Genomic DNA, 15,869 nt, shown 5'->3' with positions numbered 1-15,869 from the left:
TCACCCTTTTTCAAAATCCTTCATTTCAGTTCTCAAGTATGGAAACTCTGGTATTAAAAAGCTCAAAGTGACATGAAATCTGTAATAGAAAACATGTATCTGGTGAAGAACTTTTCCGTGGAAGAAGGGATCTGGCACTTCTGCCCAGCGATGTCTGTTCTCTGCCACACCTCCAGCAGAAATTTTCAGGAGATCCCTGCTTCTGACCATGCCTTCATGAATTCTTGGTGCAGCAGTGTTTTTCCAGCTGTGGTGCCTTGCCGTCATGCCCCTTTGAATGCTGCAGTGCGCAGTGACTGCCCCTGCCCTGGGCTGCCACTGAGAGCCAGCTGCTGAACCAGTCAGCCCTTCTGTGACAGTGATGCCTGGTAAAGTCCAGTGTAGGTGGTGCACAATGGCAGCTATTTAAAAATAAAAACCGAAACTAAATGCTCTGATTTCCCTTCATCCTTTGTGACCCTTTCTAGACGTGTCATCATTGCTTATCATCATCATCATCATCATCACCACTGTGTTCCCTGCTTCCTCCCTTTATTGTTCCCGGTTGCTCTGTGGAGCTTCTTACCTGCCACTGTTACCCTGCTGCCATTGTGGCTGAGTCAAGCCTGCATTGAAGTGGGAAATGCTTGGGGAGATTTGGCACTTGCTATGCCTTCAGCAGCTTGTGCTGTTTCTAAGCTGTGTCAGTTGGGAAGCAGGAAGGCTGGAAGAAATGCAGGATTCAGCTTGCTTGTCCTTTCTTCATATGCCTGGTGGGGGTGCTTAGCCTCCTGTCATGGTTACACCCCAGCCAGCAGCCGCTCACTTACTCCCCCACCACCGGTGTTCAGGAGAGAACTGGAAGGGTAAAGGCCAGAAAACCCATGGGTTGAGATAAAGACAGGTTAATAGGGAAAGCAAAATCCACACACGCAAGCAAAACTAAATAAGGAATTAATTCACTGCTTCCCATGGGCAGAAGGGTGTTCAGCCACCTCCAGGACAGCAGAGCCCCATCATGTGCAGTGGTGACTTGGGAGGATAAACACCATTACTCCTGGTGTCCACCCCCTTCCTCCTTCCCCACAGCTTTATGTCCTGGTCATATGGTCTGGAATATCCCTTTGGTCAGTTTAGGTCACCTGTCCCAGCTGTGTCTCCCCCCAGTCTCCCATGTAGCCCCAGTTTCCTCACCAGTGTGGCAGGACAAAAAGCAGAAAAGGCCTTGGCTTGGTGTAAGCCCTGCTCAGCAATAACAAAAACATCTCTGTGTTATCAACCCTGTGTTCAGCACAAATTCAAAACACAGCTCCATACTAGCCACTGAAGAAAACTCTACCTCATCTGAAACTAGCACACCTCCTCATTAGTAGGAAACGTAGGCTCTGTTAATCACACTGCACAGTGGGTTTTGTTTCACATGTTGCAGATGTAGTCTGCAGGTATTGCTGGTGTAAGCTGTTAAAGATTACATAAGCAGATCTCATCCTGGAATCAGTAATAACTGGATTTCCTCCCATGCAGAAGGTACTTGAAAAGCTTTGCGCCTGTTTAAACACCTCTACTGCTTCCTAACTTGCTGATTTTTTGTTCTTGAAAATCTTTAAAATTGTCATTCTCTCAGTGTCTTTCCAGATCCCACTACTTTGTCCACTGGGTTCCTGCTTCATGACTCTTTCGCCATTCTCTGCCATAGAAATATGTGGTAGTATTAGGAATGTGACATTTCATGTATTTCTTCTGAAGATTTTTGTTTATTGACTCTGCAGAAGTGGAAAGTGCATTAAAATTTCCACTTACAGGGTGTTCTTCTCATTCTGTCCTGCCATTAACAAGGCCAGGGTCATCTACCTCAGAGGATAAGTTCTAGTAGACTAAAAAGAAAATTTTAAATTGGTGATAGTGAAAACTCGTAAATTCCTACTGTAGAAGCATGTTTAAGAACCTGAATTGAATATGAAACTGTTTTCTTAAACCCAAAAAGGGGAAAATAAAAGGATGCTGGGCATACTTCTACTAAATGAAAAACCAAATGTGCTATGCTACTGCTGGAACTGGAGAAGCAAGTGGTTTCACTTCTGGCCCTGTCACACTCAGGCTGCTGATAACTTAGATAATTAGACCCTCCTGTACTTAAATGCACAGATCTAGCTGAAAGCTTCTTGGCAAAGTAGGCAAAAGAAAATCTAATCTTGCATTGACACAGGATTGTATTTTGCGGCAGAAGAGGAAGAAAGGCCAGAAAGGGTTTTACAGAAGGAGGAAGATGTAGTGGCCAGTTGGCCACTACATTCCAGGCTATATGTAACTTAATGGTGCCACAGAGGGATGCGTGTCAACCCCTGCATTCACCAGCTCCTCATAGCTATTTTTCCTCTCCATCTTGCATGGTGGGCAAAGGTTTGAGCTCATTCCTGTTGCAGCGAGTTGAGGGATAAGGCTGAAGAGTGTACATTCTGCTCTTGCTCTGGCAGCCAGCATTGATGCAACACAGATAGCGATGGCTACTGCTAGAAGTCCCTTTCACTGAAAAGTTCACTGAACACAGCAGCTGTCCCTCAGTCCTCCAGAACAGGGAGAAGTGAAAGAGTTGATCTAGGCAGCCCCCTTCTTTGAATTGGGCTGTGTGATCTGGAGTTGGATGACATTACCAGTCAAGGTGTCTGAACATACTGCTCTAAAAGCAGTGTGACAAAAAGCTGGGGCAGTACCACTCTTTCCTAATAAATCCTTACACCCTGCTTTATTCAGTCTTTGGCTGTGTGACATTGATCTTACACCAGCAGAAAACAGCCGAGAAAAAAAGTGAAAGAAGGACACACAGCTACTACAAAGCCAGTCTGATTTAGCAGGCAATAGTAAATTTTATTTGGGGCGTGAGAAGGTGCTGGAACACTCAGTGAGAAAATGAAGTATCGCTACTTGTACTAATAGTGCAAGGCACTAGACACAGAACACTACAGAGAGAACAGGGTCTGTGCTCACATATTGTGAACTGCCAGGCTTGAAATCTGGAATATCACCTCAGTAATTTTAGCAAGGTTTGATCCCAGCAAAAGAAATATGAGTAGAAATGTAGCTTCCTGTCTTTTCTAAGCAGTTAAGATTTTGTGTGTAGTCATAGAACCATTCTCTGACATGATGCTAAAAATTCCTTACATTTCCACTGTGACTGATGCAAAGTGACTGCAGTGTCTTCTGTAAAGGACTTCTCAGACACAAGCACTTTACCTTCTAGGCAAAGTTGTCTACATAGTCAACTGTTCAGCAATCTGCTCAGCTGAAACAACACTTTTGAAATGAGGAAATACTCCATGAGACACAGAGACAGAAGTGTTCTAAGCATTGTGTAAAAGCATTCGAAACCTAAAAAGCCCCTCAGTCCTGAATAAGTTCTTGTTCAAAAGAGAAATTTCAGAAGGTGGGTAGAAATGTACAAATTTTCTTTAATTCAGGGAATCTGTCTGTTCACAGCTAACCCAACATTTGTCTTACCTGTAAAAATTGGACAAAGACCTCTAAAAGAAAAAGATTAAGTAATGTTACCTAGATCCTTTTTATTAGTTCTCTGGAGGATGGCTGATGATTCTTCTTCCAAGAAGAACTTACTTTTATTCAAATCAGCAAAATCATTTGCTTTCATACAGAAGTGGGATTTTTAGTTAATCACGGGTATCGGAAAGACGTACAGATCAAACAATTTCACAGAATTTTTACTCCCTGTTTCCACCCTGAGTATTTGAACCACGCACACTGCTGAAAGGTGTCTTGAAACTCCTGGACTCAGCACCTGGAGTTGAGTACCTCTGTGATGAACAACAGGATGAGAGGGGGTCAGACATTCCATCCTTGTTAACCAGGCAAGGCCCAGCAAGCATGCCTGCATTACATCAATGTATGTGTGTATAGTTCATGGCATAAATATGCATGTGCATGTGTAGCAAAACGCTGAGTTCATGGGCATGCACGTACTCATAGACAGAGAGCTGTGAACCTTCTTTAGTCGTTAGCTGTGCTTTTAATGTGTCTCTTCATTTGACCGAAGTAGCAAGGACAAAGTAGAGTGACTTAGTCTTTGAGGCCAGTGCAGAGGTACTGGATGGCAAAACTGAGGCTTTAAGAAAACCACAAGTGTTAACCACAATCAGTGGTTTATGGCTTATGTGGCTTGATGTGATACTGGCCTTGGGAAAAACATGCACGTGGGCAATAATTAAGTTAAATTGGGCATTAATTAAAGCACTAATTTTTATATCTATTGCCATATTCTGTATACTTGGTGGCATATGATGCAACTGCATATATGGATAAGGAGATACTATTTTTTCTAGTTTGGCATGGTTAGAAAAATGTGTCATAACCTAGTGTAGAAGGGAAAAGAAATCCCAAACTGCTGTTGTTTCATTTTGTGCTGTGAGCATTTTACAGTCAATTGCAAGCCTCCACATATACTTTTGCCCTGATGCCCCTGCAGGTATCCTTTGGATTAAATCTGTCAGGTATTCACAAAACATCTCCATTGAAGCTGCTTATTGAATGGAAGGAGGAAGAAGGGTGTTTTCCAATATTGATAAAATAAAGATGTTTTTAAGAGGAACACCTACAGACTCAAGTTCTGTAGGATTTTTTTCTTACAATCTTTTGTCAGGTTTTTTTGGAGTTACTGCAAGTAAAAGAGAGCTACAACAAAACAACTGTGTTTTACCTCAAAATGGTCATACTATCTGAAAAGTGGAAATGCTGTTTGCTTAAGTATCTCACTTGCAAAACAGTTTAACTAGGAACTTGCCTGGTTCTACACAGAAATGAAGATGAACAATATCTTTGTCTTGCCTGCAGTGTCTGAGAGAGGTCAAAGCACAGTAATTCTTTATCATGCCCAGAGAGATGCTGCAATAGAGAGAGCATCATTTAGTTGGCATTTATCTCAGTATGTAATTGCTATTGCCAAAGTATGTCCCTAGCTGTGATTTGTGCTGCAGAACATGTACTGGGAAGAGGCATGTCTGAAATTGTGCAAATTGCAAGTGTGAATTATCAACAGCAGGAAAGAACAGAGGCAGCAGGTTGCAGAAGTAACAACTATCCCTTTTACTCCCTCCCTAACTCCTGACCTGTGTGTTTTAAAATGAAATGAAGAATGTTGTTGTTAGTGGTTGTGATGCTAGCATTAAGGTAGAATTCTCCTGTTCTTATGTCTCTGAAGCTTTGGCATTTGGAAGCAAGTTGTTTTCCAGCTTTCTCTCCAGGATGACGATGGTGAAAGCTCACAATGATACACAGCATCATTAGCTATACAAATACCAGCTAAAGCTCCTAGGAAAGACAAAGAAATGTCAAGATTATTAGTAGTGTTGCACTGGCTCCCAAGACTTAGTGAAGCTTAGCAGGTTGCCATCACATTCCTAGTTTTTCCTGATTCCTGCTGTCTCCCTCCTGGTGCTGTGAGCATGCCCACATGCAGTTGCCACAGCAGTCTGCACATGGCTCACATGCAGTCCCTCTACAGTATTTCTTCAGACTTCCTTCAGCTTGCACCATTAAAGATGAGCTGTGAGGGTAACGTCTCCCTTGGAAGGGTAACACCTGCTGTGGAAGGGTACTTGGGCTGCTTTCTTCTTCCTTTTTGGAACAAAAGTCACTGGTTTGCTGGTGGCAATGTGGTTGTCCATCTGACATAGCCATTTTGCTGCCCTTTGAGGCTGAGAGTCTTCTCTGGGAGGAAGTCTAAGTTGTGCTAAGGGCTTGCCAACACAGGAAGTTTGTGCCATCAAAACACTCATGCGTATAAAGCACTACCATGGCAGGCTGCTGGGACTCTCCCCATCCTCCTGGAATTCAAGGTATTTCTTAATGTTTCAAGGCACTCCAGCATCTGATTTGATAGATTTTGCCCGCTAGAATACAGACAGCTTTCAAAACTGTAATGACGTAGCCTAACTGCTGAAGGGCAGAGAAGGAAAGAGATGCAGTGCCTTAGCAGAAGGGAATCCTTATGTCTTCCATCGGTGGGATTCAGGCTTCATGAATCAGGGACGAACCTTTGTGGTAGCTGTTCGGCACAGATCCCCTGGAAAGTTAAAATTTTCCCAAGTCAGAATGGGTGGGAAGCAGCTGAATTGGCTTTTTTTCTGACTGTATTGCACCTTGTGTATGAGGTGTATAATGGAGACAGTAATAGCATCACCATGGACATGGGAAATGGGGTAAATGTGTCTACAGGAGTCTTCCTGTTCTCAGCCCCAAAGAGTGTTCTTGTAAAGTGCACAGGGGTGAGGCCATGTGATTACTTTGCTCCTTTCTTGTTCCTGGGAAGATTTTACATTCAGTAGGTGCTGAATTATTGGTGTTCCCACATCTTATCAAGCTACAATATGTTGAAATAGGATTAAACTGTTCATACAGAGGTAAGAGTTCACTGTGTACGCAGCTGTGCAAAGTGAAATTTTGCCAGGCATGTTAAAACATGTAATATTACTAAAATTTTCATGGGGTACAGGGCACTTCTGATTAAGCTAACGGCAGTTGCATTTTCAAACATGTTTGATGTTTCAAAACCTTTCAAAAATGTATTTGCAACATGCTTTGGCGAATCCGTGGGTTTGATGGTCTCATGCTTTTCAGCCAACTTTCATTCTTGTTATGCTCTTGGAAGCTCACAAATCAGAGTGGTTTTGGAACAGTGTATTTTAGAGCATCACAGCCCATCAAACCAGACAGATATCTAAGCATGAGCTCCTGCTCAGCTTCTTCCTGTGAGTAGCTTCGCTGCTGTCAAGGAGACTGGAAATATACTTCATGTGTGACTGTCAGCCAAATTCTAAGCATGCATAAGACACTGTGTTTTTTCTAGCTGTTACTGCCATTAGTTAGTCTTTCACAGGGTCATGCAGGCTGGATGGGCGCTTAGGATGTCTCTTATCCAACCTCCATCTGAAAGCATGACCAGCTATTAATCTGGGTCATGTTGCCTCAGTGCTTTATCCAGTTGGATCTTGAAAATCTTGATGGTAAGTGTTTCTCATAGAATCATCTAACTTCTCTGCTGCTTATTTGGAGAAAAGGACTTCTGTTTCAGGAGTCAGACCAGTGTATGGGGTATTTCTGCTTTTTGACCTGCTTGGCTCAGTGCACCGGCCTCTGGAAAGTAAGCTCCATGAATGCATCATCTGTAAATTGCATGCATTTTGAGAGAACAGAAATATAGAATAGAGTGGATTGGGTTGGAAAGGACCTTAAAGATCATCTAGTTCCAAACTTCCTACCATGGGCAGGGATGCCACCCACTAGATCAGGTTGAACAGGCCACGTCATCTATGTGGATTTGTGGCTTTCTTACCCTAATATTAATTTAATAGACCATCAAACTGCAGGTTTCCTTCCTCTACATTTTCCAATTGTCCGTAGTGGTCTCATTTCTCTTTTGTGCATCCTCGTTGCAGACTATTCTTCAGCCACCAGCTGTATTCCAAATACCCTTGTCCTCACCTCTCTGATTCTACACTTCTCCCAGCATATTCTAGTCACTGTCTCTGTTCAGCTTCTTCTGTGTAATTTTTCCATGTGGTAAGACAAGGGTATATATAATTATGCAGAAGAGCAAAGTTAACAGAAAAATACAATGACAAAGTCAAACAAAAATTTAGTAAGGGCTGGCAGCAGTCTCACTCTCTGTTCCCACATGCACATGGCTGATCAAGCTGATGATAATTATATGATCATGCTATTTTATTCCCAAAACCCTTCCTTGTTCCTTGGACAGGATGTGATTCTGGGTGTGAGTCAGGGCTGTGCATTGAAGGAAGCTGTTTGCTGTTACAGGAGCTGAGATATTTGTAGCAAAAAGGCCCAACAATTGCAGGAAAAGCAAAAGTATAGCCTTGTGTTTAAGGGGACTGACCCCTGCCCCTGCCATTTGGATGACTCTGGTCCAAGATTTTGGTGATGCAAAGCAAGTGACTTCCACCTAAATTCTGAAAGGCAGTAACAGCAGGCATTTCACGTTTTCCAAGTGCTTACCTGCTTGATACCTGGTGTTGGAAACTCTCTTCACAGATATAATTGAAGTAAGTGGGAAAGGTTTGCTTTAAATGTATAAAGATGTTTTCTGTATTCTGTTAAAAATTTTCTGTATTCTTAAAAAATTGGCTCCTTCACATTTCAAGTAGGAAATCAAAAGCTTAAAAGAAAGTATGGCGCAGCTAGTTTAACACAGCATTAGGAATGTTTCTCAAGCTCTAAAATTAAAAGAAGGTCACAATCAGATATGATAGGCATGCTAAGAGGTCTCTATTAATTTTCATTTTGTTAGGCTTGGGGCCTTTTATGTTTTGTGGGTGACAAGCTGAGGCAAGGACAGGATGTGACCATGGGTATCAGTGACTCTTAAGTTCCCGTCCTTCTGGTGTCATTCCCTCTGTTATTACAGATACTTGAAGCCTTATTACATAAGTCTGTTACTCATTTAGTATTTACTGGCACTTCAGCTAATTTTGGAGTTGAGTGTAAGAGAAATAAGCCAGTATACTTGGACCCATTGTCTACCCCAGAGCTTGCAGTGTCTGCCACACACCTCCAACCTCCACACACAACCCTTGAGTGCACCATGTAATCTCCAGCCACGGAATATGAAGCGCGACTTTTTCAGGACAGAGCCCTTCCACTACATGAGTGGGACTTCAGTGTTCAGCCCCTCTTGTGGGTGTCTGGGGTGATCTGACAGTGCAGGGCAACTTGCTGGTGGGAAGCACTCTCCTCAGATACTGTCTCATGTCCTTGTTCACATGCAACTGAGTGATCTATTTTGATAGGAAGTGTGCAATATACCTTCAGCTTTCACCAGGGATGGACAAACAAGAAACAAATGTATCAGCTGCCATGTGTCTGGGGAAGGTAGTGCTTTACTGACTCTCGCCTCTGCAGTCAGTCTGACGGCTTGGACGTTAAAGTGTGATTTAACCATCGCTGGTGTGAGATGAGTCAGAGAGGATTGCACACATGTTGCACGACTTCCTTGTAAAAAAGTGTTAACCAGCTGGAGTACAACATCAAGCCTGTCATTTCAGGACAGAAATTGCAAGCATGCAAGAAACAGGTGTCCCCACAAAATGCTGCACCCTTCAGGAAAGGCTGCTCTTTAAATACACAAGTGAATGCATTTGTTTTGGTGTCAGGTCACTAAGCAACCTGCACTGCACCAAGAAAATACAACCTCTGCAGTGCTTCTCAGTACAGTCAGCATCTCTGGCGTTGAATCACCGTACCATGAATTAGCACTGACAGTAGCTGCGGGGCCCTGTCCACAGCAAAATACTGGGGGCAGATACTCAGCTACACCAGTGATTTCAAATACTAATTAAAAAGCAGATTTGCAGGTTTAGAGTAAAGTAGTGGTTGGTGTTTAAATCTTACAGAGTATTGTCAGTTCTTCTAGGTAGTATAAAAGTGTATTAATAGTTACAAAAGTCCACAATCAAATGTGGTGGTTTGAGCGTGAAAATTACTCTTACCTAAACACTGTCAAAGAACAAGTTTTTGTTGCAAAAATTGGGGGCAACTAAATAGGCTGAAAGAGTGTTGGAGAGGGGAAAGAGGGACATGATCTTTCAGAGGTTGGGTGTATGTGAAATACAGTAGTGCATACCTCTGCGACTGAAACACAGACAAACTAGATGGCCTCACCCAGTTGTTCTTCAGTGAGCTCATCATCCTCACTTGTCATTCCTAACCATGGCAGTCAGTCACATGAAATTTAGTTCAGTGAAGCTAACAAGTGGGTTATTTGTCATTGACAATGTACATCTTTTTTCAACTTCTTGTAGGGCTTTATGTGACATGCCCCCTAAAATAAAAATTTTCATAGCCTCTGCCCCAGATATGAGAGAGGTATGTCTGTGGATTGGGACGGGACATAGAGGATGTAGTTACAGCTTGCCTATATCTTACAAACATCTTTATGATCAATGAAACCTGTAGGTAGCTGATCTATAGCACAGCTTAGTGCCAGACCGCCAGAGGAGACACAGGAACCGTTTGCTGTCCTTAGAGGAGCCACTTTCTTGGGAAACCAGCGGCTACAGGGTGCTCCAGCATGCTGTAATGCAGATGGGGCCATGCCCTTACTTTTGTTGATGTAACACTTGTCAATGCTTCTAGAAAGCAAAGTAGTGAGAAGTGTGAGGTCTGCATCATACAAAGCTCTCCTTTGATGGGAGTGAGCTACCTCAGGGTCTGGTTTGGTTTGAAGCTATATGAGAAACTGAGGGAGGGAGTAAACCATAACATTGAAAATTATCCTAGGAAACTAGGTGACAAAGCATTACACAGCCACTAAATAGAACTTACACAGTGAAATGAACTGGCATGAGTGGGAAGTCTGTGTGTTGGGACTGATGGTATGCTCAGTCATGGTCTCAGGGTTTTCTTTTGTAACAGGAGGAGTGGCCTGTGTGTAATCCTTCATGGTGAATTTACTATTTCACTTCCTCTATTTCACCACTTCAGTGTTGCCATAGCATTTTAGCACGTCTGCATTTACTAAAATGTAAGTTGCTTGAGCATGAAGACATTTAAATGGGAAATATTTACTTGATGCTCCCTGCTCCCTGTGGACAATGGCAGGACACAAGCCCCCAGTGAAGTGTGTGATTGATGTGAAACGAGTGTGATGCTAATCTTGTCCAAAGGCTTGTGAGGAAGCAATGCATGTTTCATTTCCAAAGAATACTGGTTTCAAAGGAGGTTAAGTCAGATATTAACTGAAAGTGACACTGCAGTTTTATAAGAAGACTCCAGAAGGCTGAATTTGTTAGACAGACAGCTGTTTATCTTGCATTTCAATATTTTTTTAAGACCAGTTCCTAAAATGTATTTCTTACTGCTCACCTCATCTTCTAGCATCACAGTCACAACTTGATGAGAAGGACTAACATTTGTGGGATGATACAAGGGAACAAAGATTATTATAAACTTCTGAGAGTGCAGCTGCTTGATTATGTCACCTGCCTCTCCCTCCTACCATGATTATATTTATATGAGCTCTCTGGTTTATGGCTCTATACATTTGTTAATACCAAATATCTTAATATTGCCAACAGCCCACTTGACTAATCTCTGTGGGTTGTGCTGCAGTTCATTTGTCTGGTCACGACTGAATCAATACTCATCCTCAGGAGGAAAATAATGCAACTAACTGCAACAAATACAAAACACAGAGAGGTTTTCTCTTTGTCCCCTTCTCTTTTCCCTATCTCTCTCCCCTTTTTAAATTTCCTTAGTTTTAAAAAGGTTTGGGAACAAGGACTCACCATAGGTAGGGAAAAAGCAGATCCCCCTTTTTCTCTGAGACCAGCAGACACTGCTTATAACATGACATGTAAAGGGAACTTATCTCCCAGGCTGTCTGCCACTATAGAATGCTGGCTGAGTAGTGGCTGTGACTGAAATGACTTGATGGAAGATCTGGATGCCTCCTGCCTGCCACCTGCTCAGCAGACAGGTCTGGTGGACCAAACTGCTCAGCTGGGGCTATTTTGAGGGAGGTTGTTTATTCTGGGGAGATGTCGATGAAAGGAACTGCTGGTGTGCTCCTCTGGCGACTGACCTGCAGTGGGAGATGCCAAGTGGCAGCACGATCTCCACATGTGAGTCCCCTCTGGTGCCTGCTGAAGTGGCTGGTGAGGTGTCAGTGCTCCTCCACTACTAGGTAATGACAAGGGATGAAATGGCACCTCCGTAGCAGCAGCAGCAGCAGCAGCTCAGCTGGGAGGATTTGGCTAAGCAATGTACATATGGATACTGGCAGCACCTGTGCAATTCACAGTCTCTCGCCTGTAGAGGCGAAGGTGGTCTCAGCTGCCCTCCTGGACACTTCTCAGAGGGCTGCAATCTGAGAACTACTGATTTAGCATGACATGGAGTGCTGAGGCCACGGGAGGGAACCACCCACACATTGAAAATATCATTTATGTTTATAATTATCTTTACGGAAATACCTGTGAGGCGAAGTGGCTATCTTGCTAGCACCAAGACCCATCAGCTTCTAAGAAGTTACTCAAGTCTATTCATTTCAAATGCATCTACTTATTTTTCGTGTCTCAGTTTCTGCATCCTCTGGTTGGAAAAGTGAAGCACTCAGGATGCAGCAGTGGGAACTGTGTGTTCAACAGCTGTGCAAGGAGAGCCTCAGACATTGCAAGCTGGGCAGAGGGAAAAAGGAGATCCTTGAGAATGATAAACTGAGTTGATGCCTTGCAAAAACTCAAAGATATTAGGAGTTAGAAAAATTCTGGTGTTCGCTTTGCTTACTCTTGATGCTATTCTTTGATTAATAGTGCTAAGGGTTCATAATCCTTGGTGTCATTGTTCTTCATAGATAGAAATAGAATAACTGACTTTTAAAATAAATATGATTCAAGGTCCATTTGCTGAACAAATCAAAATAGTATTTTTTAAGTTTGACATGATCTTTTCTTCAAATTCCTTGCAAAGCTGTTTGCATTTCTTTAATAGAAGTGTTTGTTAGATAGTCTTACAAGGAATAATGCTGAGAATGAGATGAGAAAACATTTTATTTCCTTCAGCATGTATAAGCTTTCCTCTAAAGAAAAAATCCCACCATTAATGCTCATTTGATGTTCTGCTAAGTGTAGCAAAGTAGCAGAGATTAGTGAGTGGAATATGACAAGGGCTGAGGAGCACACCTGTAGCTGTGTGGCTTTGATTGTTTCTGTAGAGGTGCCATTACCTATTTGTAGCAGGTGCTGAACTGTGTGGATTAAGTTACACCCAGGCAAAATACACCAAAATGCTCAGCTGCTGCAGATCCCCGCTATTTTTCCTAGGTCTGTGCCTTCTCCTCTTTGTGCGAGGTGGGTGCTGGTGTGAGAAGGTTAGTGGCATTGCCCTGTTCGTCACTTCTCCTTGCATGCCCTGCTCTGCGAGGGGCAGCAACCAGACCTTGCGTGGCCTGTGGGACCTGGAGGGATGTAAGTGAGGCTTCAGTGCTCCTGGGGCTTAGCTTTGAGGGACCCAGCTGCAGCCTTTGGGATCCCTGAGAAGGCTGCTCCTGGTTTGTTGGGTGTCTCAAATCAGCTCTGGAGTCTCAAGCAAAGGAGCATCTGGTCCATATGACATGCATGTGCCAGAGGGGGCAAGGCTTGAGATGGCAGCACCTGGCATGGCAGGGCGGGAGTGGCTGTGCTCTGCTGGGGGGCAGTTAGGATGTGGGAATCCCTGACAGCTGCCCAAAGCAGGGGCTGAGGTCCCATGGAGAAGAAATATTAATATGATTCTGAGTATTGGGTTCCAGTTGCCTTAACTGTGGTGTCTCGACAGAAGGAAAACCTAGTTACTTCTCTCATGTAATATGTGTTCAAAGGTGTTACAGAAAAGAGATCTGAAACTAAAACGGGAAGGAACTAGTGCATATTTGGTCAGTCCTGTTTTCTCTGTACTACTGTTACTTTGCAATGTAGAGGATTTTCCACTTGCAAATTCACTTCTGAGGAGCTCAGTTACTTTTCCTAAAGAAGTGTACTAGGGAATTACTTAATTTCTTGTTTATTTGGATAAAATATTGCATTGTAAAAACTTTTACTAAAGCATTTCTGGAACTTAAAGCAAGAAAGGATCTTTCAGCAAGGTGTGATCTTCTAGAAACTAAAATTTTTGTTTTTCAGGTTGAAATTGCCCACTCTTCCAAGGTGGAAACAAGTGGTTTTAACCCAGAGGAAAGTAGCTTTGGTAGCAGAATCTTGATTTTAGGCCAGGCACAGAAGCCTACTGATATATGAAAACAGATGAAATACTGCCAAGGCTTGTTACACTTCTACCAATGAAGCTTCTGAATGTAGCCACTGAAGTGAGAAATAATAGCAGCTCAGCATACAGTATGAGCAAGTATGGCACTGCTTTGTTGCCTTTTAGAAATTAATTTAACATCTTGATGAGAAGAAAACAAGCCAACAATCCAACCAAGAACTCCCAAAGAAACTGTTAGTTGGATTACTCTTTGTTTTACTATTTAACACCAACTGACTGTAAACCAAAAGAATTACTTCAACTAAACTAAGCAATTTATGTTTTTAGGGGCCTCAGAATGAACAAATTAAATTGAAACTGAGGGCTACATTATTGGAAGATGTTTGTTTAGGTACACTGATTCAGTGTGAAAAAAGTATTCATTTCAGAAGAGCTGAATGTTGGAAACTCTCCAGGAAAGTGTATGCTTCTGCTGTGTTCAAGAGCAGAATGCACTTGCTCAAAGTCAGATCAAGACAGCTGGAGCCCCAACACTGGCTAGGAGAGGGATGCTAAAGCTGTTGCTGTGGCTGCTCCATCACTAGGAAGCAACAGTAAGGTCCCACTGTAAGTACCAGTGCTGGCTGCCGCCTACCTGTGCTATTTTGCCTGCAGTTTGCAGTCTTTGTTGCAACTTTGCCACAGGGCAGAAATGACTAAAAGTACCAGTAGATCTAGAAAGGGATTAGATTGTTAAACTAGCACTTCAAGGAAACGCTGCCTAGTCTGCATTCACCTGAGCCCCTCAGCTGGGTCGGAACCTATTGATTTCCAGATTGCATGTTAGGGAAAGGATTGCTTTATATTTGTCCTTTCTGCTCCTGCTGTAAGCAGTTATTGCTGGTTGATGTCTGACTGAAATATGGGACCAGACTGATCTCACACTAGTGAGCTCTTCCTGTTTTGCTTCATCTTGTCTTGTATTGCTGAGTGCATGCTGCCACTCTGCAGCTCTGCCTTTGGCACTCAGGATCCCAAACCTACAACCTGTGTGTCCTTCTGCCCGACAGCAGGGATCTGTCAGGGTCTGACCCGTGTCACTCTACATACTGCTTGCTTAAGTGCCGAAAAATGGGCTTTTTCACCCCATGTTCCTTTTTGTAAAACCAGGACCAGCAAAATCCCTCCCTGGGCTTGTGTATTTTCTTCCTGCTGTACCTCTTAGAACACGGTTTGCAGCTGTCTGGGTTGGCACTGAAAAGTGCCGATAACATCTGTGGATAATGAGCCTGAGAAGAGCAGTTAATGAAGATCTTGTTTCAGAGACTGTGCTTCTCTCAACCCTAGAATAGCCAGAGACATGTAGTACATGAGCACGATGTTCATTGCACAGTGCTATTTTCATCCCTTTCCCTTCTAACCACCTTTCAACAGCTTGCTGTGTGGAACCCCCACCTCATCTTGGTCTGGTGGGGTGCAACACTAGTCTTCAAAGTAGAGGGGCATGAACTCCAGGTGGTGTGCAAGACAACCCACTAGGGTACAGGAAGAAAATATCTTCTGTACCATTAATCAACAAGGTAAAATTATAGTTTTGAACCAGTGTTTACTTCAACTTTTTTAAATTTCTATTTTTATGTAGGTTTTATAATGTATGTAATATTTAGCTCAAATATTTTTTTACTGAGCGGGGTGAGCAACCAAAAAAATTCGGAGGCCACAGGCTTAAAAGACGTCTCAGAAGGCTGACATCTGCAAACTCTTCTGTTCCACGATCTAATCTGGTTTTTCTCTCCAAATCAATCAACCCCACCAGGGCTATCATTTCCCTGATTGTCACCTACACAGGTATTTCAAGACTTCCTGCCATGTAATTTTCAGTCCCACCTGGAGTCTGTACAAACAGTGGTGTAATCACCAGTTCAGCTGGGATGAATTCATTGTATGTCACCAGCAGAGCAGGAAGTCAAACCAACTAATCTGTCAGACTTATGGGGGCCTGCAAAAGCCAGGATGTAGAGATATGTAATCATTCTGCACAGAAAGAGCAACTAAATCTCAACTACCAATCTGCCAGCTGGAGATTTGGCTGGGAAATCAAAATCTATGTTAGAAAATGATACTGATAGCTAAGTGGTAAAACCAATACA

This window comes from Corvus moneduloides, chromosome Z (genome assembly GCF_009650955.1).
Source record: "Corvus moneduloides isolate bCorMon1 chromosome Z, bCorMon1.pri, whole genome shotgun sequence".
NCBI classification, from domain to species: domain Eukaryota; kingdom Metazoa; phylum Chordata; class Aves; order Passeriformes; family Corvidae; genus Corvus; species Corvus moneduloides.
The sequence above is the reverse complement of the archived record's forward strand: the minus strand, read 5'-3'. Positions refer to the sequence as shown.